The sequence below is a fragment of the Dermacentor silvarum genome, chromosome 10 (genome assembly GCF_013339745.2).
Source record: "Dermacentor silvarum isolate Dsil-2018 chromosome 10, BIME_Dsil_1.4, whole genome shotgun sequence".
NCBI classification, from domain to species: Eukaryota; Metazoa; Arthropoda; class Arachnida; order Ixodida; family Ixodidae; genus Dermacentor; species Dermacentor silvarum.
Window position 1 is genome coordinate 119944281 of NC_051163.1, and position 16351 is coordinate 119960631.

The window sequence follows — 16351 nt, forward strand, 5'->3', positions numbered from 1 at the left end:
TTGATTCTGATTTCGAGTAAATCCGCCTTGACCTCACTGCGGTTACTAAATTAATTATACGCATATATTTATGACATTTGCATGCACGTTGCGATGTTTCCATCCCCAATAAATGTTGTAAATTGTTATTTTTATTATTTATTATTTATTTTCTTATAATTATTATTTATTTATTATTATTTTTTCTCGTGAGTGGCTAGCATTACCTACTGGAAAGAGAAGCAATGCTGAGACACATATCATTCAGCTGTATTTCACACATCGTTGATAAAAGTCTCTGCCGAAGGGGTCACTGAAGTCTCAAAGTATTTTTCAGTGTCAAAAAAGGGCGCAAAGCAATTTGTAGCGAGTTGAACATACAGCAGCATATTCATTCTCTAAACATAGGCTATCCATATCATTAGAAATAATTGTTAGTTGGCTACCTCTCTCTCTTTAAAAATGTAATAAACTTTGTCCTGCGTACACATTGAAATTTAGTGTGTCTGTGCATGGTGTTCACACTGGCAATTAGAATAACATGTTGAAGTGAAAAAATACGGATTAGGTAGCCGCCGTTGGTGCTTCTAAGGCGCTTGTTTTGCTTTTGTCAGGATTTTCAGAAATAAAGTGAAAGTATGAATAAAAGCCGTGCATGTCCGCATCAACAATGATGTAGTTAGGTTTTAGCCACAATAACAGTTAAACGGAAAAGGTAGAGGCAACTCAAAAGAGACCATGAACGATTTGGGTAACATGACTCTGATGATGCCATGTTGGGAGCGAGGGGGGGGGGGGGGGGGCTTCGGCATCACCGGGGGGGAAGCGCCCTCCCCCCGGGAAACTCCGAAGGGGGCTCGAGCCACGGAGCCCCCCCGTAGTCGGCGCCTCTGTACAGAAGAACAAATTTAGGTTGGAGTGCGTACGGCAGGCATAGCCAAATCCTGACTGGGAGCTTACCACTGTCGGCGAAAAGAAAAGTGTACAATCATTGCATTCTACCAGTGCTAACATGGGGGGGGGCAGAAACTTGGAGGTTAACAAGGAAGCTCGCGAACAAGTTAAGCACCGCACAAACAGCGATAGAACGAAAAATGTGAGGCCTAACGTTAAGAGACCGGAAGAGACCGGTGTGGATCAGAGACCAAACGGGGATAGCCTATATTCTAGTTGACATTAGGAGGAAAAAATGAACCTGGGCAAGCCATGTAATGCGTAGGATGGAGAACCGGTGAACCATTACAGTTACAGAATGGATACCAAGAGAAGGCAAGCGCAGTCGTGGACGACAGAAGACTAGGTGGGGTGATGAAGTTACGAAATTTGCAGACGCAAGTTGGAATCAGCTAGCGCAAGACAGGGGTAATTGGAGAGCACAGGGAGAGGCCTTCGTCCTGCAGTAGACATAAATATAGGCTCATGATGATGATGATGATGATGTTGACAGGGTTATTATGTACTTTCGGATGTGCTTGCTGGCTCAGAATAAATGACGGATTACAGCGCTTCAGTGGACACTGCAGAAGTTGGCGAGCATGAGTTTTCCAAATATAATGGTTCGTAAATAAAGTGATGCCGCATTTTTTGCGTCTGCAAAATCTAGCCAAACTCTAGGACTGTTTCTTCCAGTTATGCTAGATGAACGCTTCTCCTCCTTGCTAGGTGCCTCAGCAGCCATAAATTCAGCGTTCAACCTTGACCATTCGCGGTTGTGAATCAAGGCTTCTTTCCAATCAGTACTCTGTGTGTTGTAGAGTGCTGGAGGTGTACAGGTGAAATAATCCCGACCGCACTTCTCCGCACGCTTTCTCTGACTCGCGCGTGACAGCGGAAGTCACTCTCCAACACTTAAAATGGAGCGAGGTAGCGAACTCCGTCTGGAATCCCGGACATCTTAAATTGTTGACGCGTTGCATACAGTTTCTTAGAAAAAAAGACTATAAGGAAACCTGGTACTCCAATTGTTCGACTGCCATTAGGATGATGATTAGCACATCGACCGGTTTGATTGTCGTACCTTAGTACATACTTCTGGCTTTAATTAGTGCACTCATCCTCCTGTATTGGAGAAAATTTCGATGTTCTCGTACATTCCTAAACTCAGAAGGCAACAAGACTGTACCCGTCCAAAATTATTTGCAATTGTAGCATCTAAAAACCATATTTTGATGCAGATGAGCCATTTCTAATGTGACAAAGCCATTTTACACCATAAGGACGAATGTAAGGCCATTCCACGTATTAACAATCATTGCAATGCTGGCTGAACCATCATACTTGCAACATCTATGAACCCGACCGGCACAGTTCTCTACAGTAATTTGTGTAGGACACTCTATGACTGTTTCCGTGATGTTTCATGCATTAGTATTAGCCATTACCTTCGACAGCCCGTCAGGTCGCCCATCTTGCATGAATCAACTTAGATGTGTGAGAAAGGGCTAATTGCAGTATTCTGCACGTCTACCAATTCGTGCTTTTTTATCATTGCAGCATTCTCATAGGCTTTGCCAGAGCGGGCTTTACGAGAAAGCTGACGTTCGACTACGACCCTCACACGGAAGTGGAGTTCCAGGTTTCAGCTGGGGAGTTTCTCACATATATCTCGTCTCCTGACAAATTCTGCGGGTTTGAAAAATGGCTGCCGCAGGCAGCCTTCGTCTGGGTGCTTGTGCAAAACATCAACATCAAGAACATCGAAATCGTAAGCGATTTCCGCAACAGCTGGACATTTGGATCTGCAAACACGCGATAAACGTGTGCGGACTAAATTTTGCGAAAGCTCAATGCGTGCTATTTGAGCGTTGAGTATTTTTCATGAAGCCATTCATTATTCGGTCACATCCGAGCCAGTATTTCGGAAAGGGCGCATTCTGATAATTTCATTGGCACATTTTTCTCACATTTCCGCCATCATGCCCCGACTACCTCTCGGCCATGAAGAGCAAAAGATATTCTCAAGAATTAAAAGAAAAAACTTTCTCGTGAAGGAAGTGCCACGCAGTAAAGGCGTGACTACGGAGGCGATGTTGCATTGCCTTCATTCTAACACAATGCGGAATGGTGTAGCAGCTACAGGCTTAGACTGTCCAAAAAACACCAATCTTTCACGTAGAATACTAACGTCTGATTCGAAGCTGGCAGAAATGGTTTTCAGCATGGACCTAACGTCCTATACTCAGCTTGTTTTCATCATTCCTCTAATAAAATGATCGTCAGCGCATGCTCAAATATTATTCTTAAAAGCCAAGGCAGGTTCATTTGCTCAATCATCCTGTCTATTTGAGAAGGTTGATTGTACTGTTAATGCAGAAAATTGAGCTATTTATTCATTTATTAAGCTAAAAGTAAACGCGTGCTTGCCTGCGTCAAGTGGGACTAGTGCAGCCAGAATGAGTGCGCAAATTTATCAGGCTTTTAAGAGCCGCTTGTAAACGCATGATGGTGTAGTAAAATATTAACCTCATTCCAGATAATTTAAGGCGTGCTATTACACAGACTATAAGAAAGTGCAGAATTACACTTGAAGGGCACATTTTTACTGACGAGCCGTCATAAAAGCGCCTCACATCATGTTTGTACAATAAGCGCCATTGTACGTATTCGTGTACAAAGTGTTCATTGGCTAACTTTGTAATTGTTGAAATAGGGGATATGTTGTGTTTACAATGTTGAAGTCAGCTGTCACTCCAAGGGAAGCCATTTTATCGAAACACACTATCCTGCTACAGTTTCCACATAGAATACTCAAAATATGCAACAATATACATCCTTGTACCATTACGTCCATTCTCTGATTGTTAGGGAATGCAACGGCGCAAAACTTACCTGAAGCATGCAAACATTTCTTAGCAGATCCTAATCTTTTAGTCCTCGAAACTAAGCGCGAAACTTGTAGTAAAAAGGTACGCTTGAGCACCGACTGGCTTCCGCTTTCATTTACAACATGCCCCCGACACTCCGTAATCAAAAAGTTTCTCAAGGAAAATTTTCAATAAAATTGGCAACACTGATTATTGTAAATTGTGATGTAGGCAACAGCAATGAAACGTGCTAATTGAATATTTCCCTGAATCTCCAGTCTCGCATAAAGTCATCGCGGAAACAGGCGGTCTCTTTAAGCGATACTACTGCTGTCGCTTTATAACGCCAAACTGGCTAAATAGGGCGAGGCTCATCACATCCTTCGCGGTATCTACAGCTAACGGAAACGACGCCATCTTGAGCGACAGTTCACACAATATCTGCCATCTAGCTTTAAAGTAGCTCTCTGAAACGATATATAACAGCGCTTCAAACTAGGTTCAGCATCTGATGAAAGTTTATTATCATAGAGTTACTCGCGATACAAGTTACCTGGTTGGAAATCATGATGACAGCCTCTCGCCTTTTGAAACGGGCCAAGCAGGAAAGATATTCAACATTGAATTGAATTTGCGACAAAAATATACAAATAATGTAAATAATACACTGATGCATCGTCACTGGCACACCTCCTTGCCACTGCGCACGTTCTCTGCGCACACTTTCAGCGCCTATGAAAAGCCTCGTTACCAATAAACGTTGTTCACTGTTGTACGCTCGTGTCTGCACGCTTCAGTGGCGACGAGGGTCGTCGCTCTGCGACCATGGCTGCGCACGGGGGACCACCAGCTTTTGATGAGGAGGCGGACAACTGGGAGGCTTACAAGCTGCGTTTGGAAGCATACTTCGAGGTTCACGACGTCACGGACGGGAAGAAGCGCAGGGCGATTTTGATCACAGCTTTGAGCACGAGGACAGTGGATCTACTGGCTGCGCGCTGCGCGCCGGTGAAGATACAGGACCTGCAATACGACGAGGCCGTGAAGTTCCTCGGTGAGCGATTTGCTCCGACATGTAACGAAATCGCAGAATCGTACAAGTTCTTTACAAGGACTCAGCTTGCAGGAGAGGCGGCAAACGAATTCATAGTAGAGATACGAAAGATTGCAAGCAGGTGTAATTTTGGTGACGCCCTCGACAGGATGCTAAGAGACCGCATTATCTGTGGGCTGTGCGACGCGAATGTGCGTCGGAAACTGTTGGCAAAAACGGAACTCACGCTGAGGGAGGCAGAAGAGGCAGCGCGTGCTGCAGAGATGGCGGCTGCAAACGTAGACGAGATGGCGAGCGCCCAAGATACAGGCAACGTGCACGCTATGCTTATGATGAAGAGCAAAGGCCAGCCAAGCAGATTTCCGTCACTGCGAGAAACTGCGAACAGGCAAGACCGGTGGCACGAAGGGGCGTGCACATGCTGCGGCGCAAGCGGTCATACAGTGGGAAAATGCAAGTTCCGTCGTGCTAAATGTTTCAATTGTAAGAGGCAAGGGCACCTAGCTCGGGTGTGCCAGCAGCGCCAGTATCGGCAGCACAGAGTAGCCCACTGTGAAGGACAATGGTCAGACAATGACGACTATGAACAATTCCTGCTCAACTTGCAAGCGGCGTCCGTGAACATGGTTCAACCACTTTTTTGCACCCTGTAATGGAATGGCGTGGCTCTTCGAATGCAAGTAGACACATGCCCTTCCAAGCTACACGCAAGACCGAAATAGAAAACATCGACAAGCTCATAAGAATCGCATACAAAGCTGCACTCCAACTTCCGAATTACACGAGCACAGACAGGCTCATGTCGATAGGCATAAATAACACATATGAAGAACTGGCAGCCGCAACGCTAATCGCACAAAGAGAACGACTCAACACCACACACCAGGGCAGAAAACTACTGCAAAGATTGGGATACCCGCTCACCCCCCAATACTGCGGAGACGACACAGTCATCGTACCGATGCACCTACGGGCTCGCATCATCGTGGAACCGGTCCCCAAAAACATGCATCCGCTGTACAACCAAAAGCGCCGGCAAGCACGAGCACGAAAACTCCTCCTGAGAAGGAACGATCCTGATACCTATTTCACCGACGCTAGCCTTTACTCCACAACACCACAAGGCCCCAGACAACCGGCATACGCAACGGCAGTAGCTAACCAAAAGAAAGTGGTGGCCTGCGCATCTATACGCACCAGATCAAGCGCCACCGCAGAGGCAGCAGCCATAGCCCTCGCAATCAAAGAAGCAGAACGAAGAGGTCGCTCCGCATATATCCTGACGGATTCACAGGCCGCCTGTCGGTTATATATTAGAGGCACACTTCCCAGGTGCGTCACCGATATCCTGGGCCCCACGCTGACTGAGGACCATGGGATCGTCTGGTGCCCAGGGCACACAGGCCTCGAAGGCAACGAGGAGGCCGACTGTGTAGCTCGCGGACTTGCTGGCCGAGCCACAGAAGACCCTTCGAGGCCCCTCACAAACCACCATGAAGATCCCATCACGAGCAGGCAGATTTTGGAGGACCAACGCCTGACCAGACGAAAGTACGCTCCTCCACATCCCAAGTTAAGCAGCCAACAAGCCAGGGACTGGCGCCGCCTTCAAACCAACACTTACCCGCACATATCAAGGTTGCACGCGATGTTTCCAGAGGTATACACAACCAGTGTATGCCCCTGGTGCAACGACCACACAGCCACACTGACACACATTACATACCAGTGTACGGAACGCCCAGCCGAGGCAGTATCCAGGCTGGTGAGCTCATCACAGACACTCACAACGTGGTCTTGGGAGGCACGACTTTCCGAGCTGGCACTGGGAAGCCAACTGGCGACCCTGGACCAGGCCCGGCGAGTCGCCGCGGCCAGTGGGGCTCTACAAGAGGGCTCCACCCGAGAATAACCACACCAACCACTCTTCGTACAATAAAGTTTATTCTCTCTCTCTCTAGACACAGGTTCTCCTGTAACGATCATCACATGGCCCACCTACACCAAGTACCGTCACCTCTGGCCTCTGCTCCAGAAGACTACCTTGCAACTGACCTGTTTCCTCGGACAACTCCCCGTGAAGGGCCAACGGAACGTCTCAGTAACATTCGGCGGGACCACTCTGGAAGCTACCTTGGTAGTACTGGGATGCTCTGGGCCTGATTTGTGCGGACGGGATGTAATGAAGGCCGCCCCCGGTAAGCCGTCCTCTTCTAAGGACGCGTTACTAGTGCGGCAATTATTAGGCGAGTTTCAAGATTTATTCTCTGATGAGCTAGGTGTAATTAAAGGGCCACCCGTTGAGTTGCGCTTGCGCGAAGGGGCCGTACCTCGTTTTCTTAAGGCGCGTGCCGTGCCTTATGCAATGAGAGAAGCAGTTGGCCGAGAAATAGAACGTCTCGTTGAGACTGTAATTTTGACACCAGTTGCTTGCTCTGACTGGGCAACGCTTCTTGTGCCGGTGGTAAAGAAAAATGGGTCAATACGACTTTGCGGTGACTTTAAGGTCACAGCCAACGCTGCGTGCCACACGGAAAAATACCCTCTGCCCAAAATTCAGGACATCTTTGCTAACTTAAGCGGAGGTGAAGTGTTCTTCACGCTCGATCTAAAGGACGCTTACAGTCAGCTGCCCCTAGATGATAAAACAAGAAGGCTTCTAGTGGTTAACACGCAAAAGGGACTATTCTGCTTCAACCGGCTTCCTTTCGGTGTGGCGTCCGCACCAGCCATTTTCCAGAGACGCATGGAAGCCATTCCTCAAGGAATACCAGGCGTTCAAGTTTACTTGGACGACGTTGTAGTGGCGGAGAAACAAGATAACTGCGATAAGTTGCGCGAAGTTTTCCAGAGGTTTCGTGACTACGGCGTGAAACTTCATCCAAGCAAATGCAAAATACGAGAGAAAGAAATAGTTTCTTGGGCACCGCATATGCGCAGACCGACTTTTGCCTAAAGCGCAGAACATTGAAGCCGTATCGGGAATGCCAAGGCCGACGTGTGTGTCTGAGCTCCGGTCATTCATCGGCTTTGTCACCTACTACAATGCATTCCTTGGAAACTTGGCAACGGTGCTTGCACCGCTCTATGAATTGTTAAAGAAAAACGCTCGTTGGCAGTGGGGAGCAAGGCAAGAAGCCTCGTTCCAAGCAACGAAACGCCTCATAAAAAACACCAAGTTCTTCACGCACTATGATTCAGGAAAGCCCCTCGTGTTACAAACAGATGCGTCGTCTTACGGCATCGGCGCTGTGTTATACCACCGGGTCAACGGAGAGGCGAAGCCAGTCGGCTTTCGCTCGCGCACTCTAACTGCCGCAGAGCGGAATTACGCACAAATTGAGCGTGAGGCGCTGGCAGTAGTCTTTGGCGTGACCAAATTTCGGGAATATCTACTGGGTAACACTTTCACGCTAATTACAGACCACAAGCCACTGCTGCGACTTTTCAGCCCAGAGAAGCCCGTACCTGCGCTGGCAGCTGCGCGAATTCAACGTTGGTCTTTACTGCTCAGCGGATACACCTACAAGATCGAGTACAAGGCAGGAAAGACTCTTCAGGTAGCAGATGCCCTGAGCCGCCTTCCGGCTCGCCGCCCGCACGATGCCAGTACCGTGGAGTCCATCAACGACGACGCCCGTGAGTACGTACTTTTCGCTGACCAACTGGAGACCACGCTGATGTCGTCAAGTGATTTGGCACGGATGACAAAAGCAGACAGCAGCCTCAAACAAGTAGCTGGCTATATTCGCGACGGCTGGCCTAGGAAATTACCGGGATTAAATCCAGACTTGCGTCCATTCTTTTTCAAAAAACACGAACTTGTGTGCAGTAATGACATTGTCTACTGGGGCCATCGAGCAATAATTCCGGTCGCTGCAAGGAATGCCGTATTACGCATGCTGCACGACACACATCAAGGAATGACTTCAATGAAGAAGCTGGCGCGGTCAATCTGTTGGTATCCGGGGCTGGACAGAGACATTGAACGCGTTGTAAATACTTGCCCTCTATGTTTACAATGTAGCAGCATGCCACCGGCCAAGGACCCTGTGCCATGGCCGGAAACTGGAGAAAAGTGGTCAAGGGTGCACATAGACTATGCCGGCCCGATTGACGGACAGATGTTGCTCATCGCAGTTGCCTCGCATACGAAATGGATAGAGGTCAGCCCCATGAAGATAGCCAACGCGGCACGTACTATCGAAGCATTACAATCAAAGTTTAGTAGGTTTGGCCTGCCCCGAACCGTGATTTCTGACAATGGACCACAGTTCACTAGTTCGCAGTTTCAGTCGTTCATGAAAGAGAACGGAATTTGCCACCTTCGCACCGCGCCTTATCATCCTCAATCAAACGGATTAGCAGAGAGGGCAGTGCGAACGGTTAAGCTGGGACTACGCAAGAATGCTAGTGGCACACTGCAAGGTCGATTGGACCAAATTCTCCTTCAATATCGACGCACCCCTCTGCCCAGTGGAAAAACACCAGCCTTCATGCTGCTTGCTTTTGAGCCTAGATGCAAGTTGGATAACATCGTGTCATGCCGCCGTTATTCTCACGCAGATACCGACCACCCCGGAACGATCCGCCAAGTAGGAGACTGTTTGGTACCGGAACTACGGGACTGGAGCCAGATGGAAGGCCGGTGTCGTGCAGGCCCCCGAAGGCCACCGCATGGCAACCATCAAATCAGGAGATGGCGAGCTTCATCGTCGGCACTACGACCAGCTAAGAGCGAGGAAAACTAACTCTGGGTTTTCCGCCTGTGAAACAGAAATCAAGCAAGAGCCCGGCGTTGACGCACAGCAGACCGAAGCTGGGGAACCCGGTGCATCAGTGATCGAAAGCGAACCACCCGAGAGCCCAGGTGGGACAGACGCGGATAGCAGACCAGATACGGAGGACAATCAAGTTACAAGTGACGTCAGCGGCGCAAATTGCGATACCAATAAAGATTCCGATCCTGGCGAGAACATGTTACGCAGGTCCACCAGAAACCGCCGCCCGCCAGATGGTTACCAGCCTTGAGGGGGAAGAAGGCTGATGCATCGTCACTGGCACACCTCCTTGCCACTGCGCACGTTCTCTGCGCACACTTTCAGCGCCTATAAAAAGCCACGTTACCAATAAACGTTGTTCACTGTTTTACGCTCGTGTCTGCACGCTTCATACACCAAGTGCCATTTACTTAATCGTGAAAACAATGCGCGGTGGAGTAGGGGAATATATTGAGAAGGAAATAACATGTTGGTGTGGGCTTATTGGAAGCACGGATAAGGCACAACGAAGAATGAAATTGTCCAGAAGATAAGCTAGACGCCCTGTGCAGACTTCATCAACCCCTGCGCCAAGCACACGTATCCCAATGAGCGAAGAAATCCATGAGGTTATAGGTGTACTTCATGTATGGGCAGTCATACGCAATTGCTTGTTCTAGCTCGCAGTGATTTATATGAAAGTTTTCATTTGTTTCTCCAACACTGCATGGAGCGTGCTATTGCAACCTTAATCTTTTACAGTAAGGGCAGCTATAAAACTTAGTAGTTCTTTCGCGGTGGCATGCCTGACGCTGTAGTGGATCAGCGGCAACAAATCAAGATCATGTCTTTTCGCTATATTACCCAACGTGTAAAATGTCGTAGCAAGGATGTTGGCGCAACTGATTGGTAACCTTACGCAGTAAACTCTGAGCTTGCTCACCCCGACCAGTGTATGAGGAAACATACCCGCCGCAATGCATGGAACATCAATAGTGCACTACTATGTCCATTTATTATTTGCTGAGCGAGTGAGTCATATTTACGTACAGAAGGAGCGGCGATCAAGCAGTGAAGGTACGATACAAGCAAATGATTGTAAGAAACGACATCACAGAAAGAACTTCTTTTCTATCCAGTATTTTCTTCGTGGTCTTTCAGGTCACTTACACCATGAAAATGCATAAGCAACTCGTCCACCAACAATAAATATATTCCATGGTTACTTGGTTAAAACCCATGTAGGACCTACGTTTAAATTTCATGGGTTATATGGCATGGGCATCGTCTTTCACATTACCGCACTGAATGGCTTCCACCTGTGCTGGGAAACGAGCCTGTGGATGAGGTCGTGTTCTAAGTTGAAAAAATAACAGACAATATAAGAATAAATAAAATGCACTGGGAAGTTTCCTTGTGCTTATTGTCGCAAAAATGTGGTCCAAGCGCACTCATTAATTAGAACCGGCGTCTATTGATGAGCTTGCAGAATAACGCTGACGTCCTTGAATAGATTGCAGTGGTAATCGTATGTAGGGTATTAGAATAGTAAAGCCTGCAACCTTGCGTAAAGCTGGTCAGATTCAATTTCACACGGCAGCCTTCCCCAAGTATCGAACATATAACGCTGTGTGACTACACTGAAATGAAGTGTCACGTAATATCTGATTCTGTTTCAGTGATATGGTTTACATAAGATAAAAGAAAACAGTTGTGCGAAAATACCAGTACGACACGAGTACACGTGACTGTAGTCAATGGGCGGCAACAAATCAGCATAACGTAGTCTTTTGGCTATAGACGGTTTCATGCTCGTGATAACAGCAGCGAGTGTGCCGCCCCCAAGAAACTCCCGGTCACGTGCCGTATCAGTCTGCTATGTTTTAACGCATGGTTACTTCTTTCCCAGTTACATTTAGCAGCTACGTCAGTGGGTAAAACCGGAAGCCGTGCAGGGCCTACGTTTGTAATCAGTGAAGAGGTCTATACCTCGTCGTCTATTTTTCTTGCACTGCTGCTTTTTATTTTTTGTTGTTTTACGTTTCAGTTACGAACCAATTGGTCCATTAAAACGTTCTGAATAGTGCTTTCGCGATTCCTAAAGTACTCTCAAATGAACTTGCTTAAATCGTATTTGAAATCGTGCCTGTTTCCGCGGCAGTGCCCTGAAGAACAGTTTAACAAATGCAAATCTTTCGCACTTCCTTTTTGCACTGGTTTACAGGCACGATGTTGTATATGCATCGACTGTATAAGATGCCGCTGGAATGCTTTGTTTAAACAAAATTTCGTTGTCATTTGTTTCTGTACCGCAGGCAGAACATTGTCACGTAGTAATGACGGCGAAGAACACAGCAGCAAAACAGTTCAATGAAACTAACTTTTCATTGAACTAACCTGTGCCCACAAAACCAAGTTACACTCGAAGCACCATGATAGCGGTGAACGAGTGGTCGGTCATCGAAATCTGATCAGCTGGTCAAGCGTGTCGGCTTTTATACATGAGTCATCGAAGCTTCCAGAGTAATCGCTGGTGCCCGCGTGTCTTCCAATAAGTACTACACAATTCGCGTCGCGCATACATGCAATCAGATTACACAAGGTTCGTTGACAGCAGACAGCGGATAGAACCATCGATAACATTCGAAAAACTTCCGATACATGCAGGCGCGTCCTGCGCTAAGCGATAACACTTGCTAGGCGATGAAACGTGGTCACCCGAGAAAGATAAACAAGTGCATGCGTCAATATCGCAAAGCAGCGAAACACCCGCCGACGTAGAAGGCGTCATCCAAGGCGACCAACGTTTGCTGCTCGACCATGAAATTTGTGTCCCAAGAGGGATCGCTTGACTGCACGGAGGGAAAACGGAAGTGATGCTGGCAAACTTCAGCCAGCAGTTCAAGCACATCAACAAGGGCATGACGATCGCATACATCGAGCAAATTGTGTAAACCAGGAATGCCTTTGTCCTCTAGGATTCTGCCACATCACCCGAGCCCGACGACCACAGTTCCCGAACCAGACTTCGACATAAATCCAAGTCTCCCAATGAGTAAGCAGCAACAGCTCACAGGTCTTCTCTCACCATACAAAGACTGCTTTTCGACGTCATTCAGGATTCGACAAAGACCAGTTGCGAACCATCGCATAATAACCGAAGAGTGCGCTCGACCACTCCGCCAGAGCCCTTACCGAGTTTCGACGCGAGAACGGGAAGCTATAAGGCAACAAGTCAACGAAATGCTGCGGGACAAACATCATCCAGCCGTCGAAAAGCCCGTCACCATATCCTGCAGTGTTGGTGAAGAAAAAGTCGCAGTTTAGCCCGAAGTGCGAAGCATCAATTGTGATAGCAAATTTATAAGTACAGAGCTATACGGAGTAAGGATAGTTTTTTTATCGGCTGCATAAACTTGGGCCCATTCGCTTCCTAACTGAATTAAAAAGCATGGTGTCAACGCGCACAAGCAAACATGATTAGATCACACTCGATGACCTGAGACAACCACTGTCAAAACGCTGGCGTGAGCAAGTGTGGTTGTAGCAGCGAGCACAGGTTCGTGCGGTCTGTCATCAACGGAAACTGACTGGCGAAAGCACAGCACATACAAAGGTAAGAGCGGTGTGGAGATCGCTTTCAAGATACGGTACGCGCGACAGCCCTCAGCCGCGCAAAGTACAAGCACGCAGTTGCTGGCAGAGTAGAAGGCGCGCCCCTCCCTCCCGCGCTGCCTTCCCACTTTCCCCCTTTCGCCAGTTCCGCCAGATTGAGTCGCCAGTTCCCTTGCGGCCGGTCGCAAGATACGTATTTGGCGCCGCAGCTAAACGTCGCCTCCCCTCCCTCCCTCCCATCCCTTCACGGCCTTTCGCACGACGGAAGACATCGCGTTTGCTCTCCGTTAAGGCACGCCGTGTACCTCGCGCACTTTCACTCGCACATACAGCATACGGCGCGCGGCGACAATTTTATCGCCTTGGACTTTATACGGAGCCTCACGGCGATGACGACGACGGCAGAAATGCGCATTGAGTGTCCATATAATTGCTATCGCAATAAAAAGACGGCACGCTACGTTCCGGTGTCGGTTATCGCCGACTTAACAAGATTACGAAGGACTTATAACCCCTCCCACGGATAGACGACACATTGGATCGGCTCTGGGACGCAAAATACTTCTCGTTGATGGATTTCAAGACTGGCTACTGGCAAATAGAAGTCGACGAGAGGGATCCCGAAAAGACCGCCTTCATCATGCCAGATGGCCTGTATGAGCTCAAGGTTATGCTATTCGGACTGTACTTGGCGCCTGCAACGTTCCAGAGCGTGATGGACACGGTGTTAGCAGGAGTGAAGTGGCAGACCTGCCTTCTTTACTTGGATTACGTCGACTTCTTCGCCGGAATTTTGGACGATCACCTTAAGCCGCTTGCAACAGTGCTAGGGGCCATCTAGGCATCAGGGCTTGCTTTGAAGCCGGAAAAGTGACGCTTCGTTTATGATGAGCTTCTGTTCCTTGGCCTCGTCATAGCAAAGCGCGAGTCCGCCCCGACCCGCAGTAGACATCAGCCATCGCAAAGTTCCAGCAGCCAATCGACAAGAAGGCAGTGCACAGATTTCTTGGGATGTGTTCCCACTACAGGCGCTTTGTCAAGGACAAAGCATTGCTGAGCCGCTGATACATCTAACTAAACGTGATTTCGAGTTCAAGTGGTAGACGCCACAGACCGGTGCATTTCAAGAACTCAAACAACGCATGCAGTCGCTACCGGTACTTGCACACTTCGACGAATACGCCGATACAGTAATCCACATTGACGCCAGTAGCCTAGGCCTCGGTGCCGTCCTAGTCCAGAGGAAAGAATAACTTGAACGGCTGATAGCTTATGCTAGCCGGTCGCTGTCAAAAGTGGAAGGCAATTATTTTACGACCGAAAAGGAATGCGTTGCCATCATTGGCAAAATTCTGTCCTTACCTATATGGCAGGCTGTTCAAAGTGGTCAGCGACCATCACGCGTTGTGTTGGCTAGCGAACTTGAAGGGCCCTTCAGGACGCCTGGCGTGGTGGAGCCTCAGACTGCCAGAATATGGCATCACTGTAATATACACGTCCGTAGGAAACACTCTGATGCCGACTGCCTGTCTCGCGCTCCCGTGGACCCGCCGCCCATAGATGACCAAGACGAGGGCGCCTTTTAAGAACAAAGGGTGCACACGACTTTGCCGGACAGCAGCGAGCGGACCCGGAGCTTGCCTTGCTGAGTACTTGCAAGGCAAGACCAACTTTGTCTTAAGGGTATTTAGGAGCGGATTGTCTTCGTTTTTCTTTCACAACGACGTCCTTGTGAAAAAGAACATTTCGCCAGCCCGCGCAAACTACCTGCTCGTTGTGCCCGCAGCCCTGCGTTCAGAAGTCCTGCACGCCCCGGACGATGATCCAACCGCTGGGCAACTCGGATTCCCCTGGACGCTGCCGAGGATACAGGAAAGGTATTGTAAAGTATCATCATCAAGATACTCGAAGACGAAGAGCAAGAGAATGGCTCCTTGGCGCGAGCGAGCGCTACTTCACTTCTTCAATAAACCGTTCATGTTCGAAGCAGTCACCGGTCTCGATCGTTAGAACAATGGTGCCTTGAACCCGGATACTACCTCGCCGCCCACCAGAAGGTGAACCTGCAAAGAAGCAGCAGAAAGAAAACGGCGACGGAGCAGCGAATCGACCTGGATCGACCGACGAGACCGAAGTGAAAACCATATAAGCATCGTAACGGCTGACTGACAAGTAAGACGTCATTGTTACCCGCCTAGCAATTAGCAAATACGTAGTAACGAAGAAGAGGAAAGCACTTCGCTCCCAGATAACGCAGCTCATCAACTCAGCCGAACAGCAAATTAATGAAGGAGCTAACAGAGAAGAGTTGCTCTCAACGCATGCGCAGGTTAAGGGAATAAGCGAAAGCCTCACGAACGCCAACTAACAAATGGAGAAATTTTTAACTCAAGATACTGCCGAAGGGGAATTCGAGAGAATAATAAAGTATGACTTGAAAATAACGAAGATCTGGTCTACCATAGAGTTTCGAATGAGAGAGCCTGCACCGGTGGATTTCAATAACGGAACAAGGCAGGCGGCATCAAGTACAGAACAAGACGCAAAGGAACTAGTAAAACTACCAAAGCTAGAAACGACAAAATTTGGTGGAAGAAATTTGGAGTGGAACCACTTCTGGGCTCAATACGAGTCAGCAGTTCACCTCAGACCTAACATGAGCAAGGGACAAAAGTTCAATTACTTATTAGCATCTCTAACCGGAAAGGTAGCGTCTGCGGTAGAAGGGCTTCAGTACTCTGCAGAAGAAAATTATGATGCAGCAATAAAAATTCTTATTCTTGGTATAAGCGACAAGAAGACACGGATAGTGGCGGAAGAAGACAGGACGAGCGCTAACTCCCAACTAAATCTTTATTGGAATTTATTGGTCCGTGTATTCTTCGCGCTTATACCAAGAATATGTTACCGTACCAACTCGCCCAACTATCAATCCTTTTGCAACAAAAATTCTACAAACAACGTTCGGAAATCGTGAACAATCAGTGGAGCTGCACATGACTGAGCTATTGAGCTTAGATCGGCGCGAGAAACTGATTAACTAAGCAAGCTAGTGAACAGAATGCAGGTCAATACATTGGCACTCAAATCATTGAAGGTGGAGACCGAGTGTTTCGTGCCGATGTTATTGAGAGCGTTGA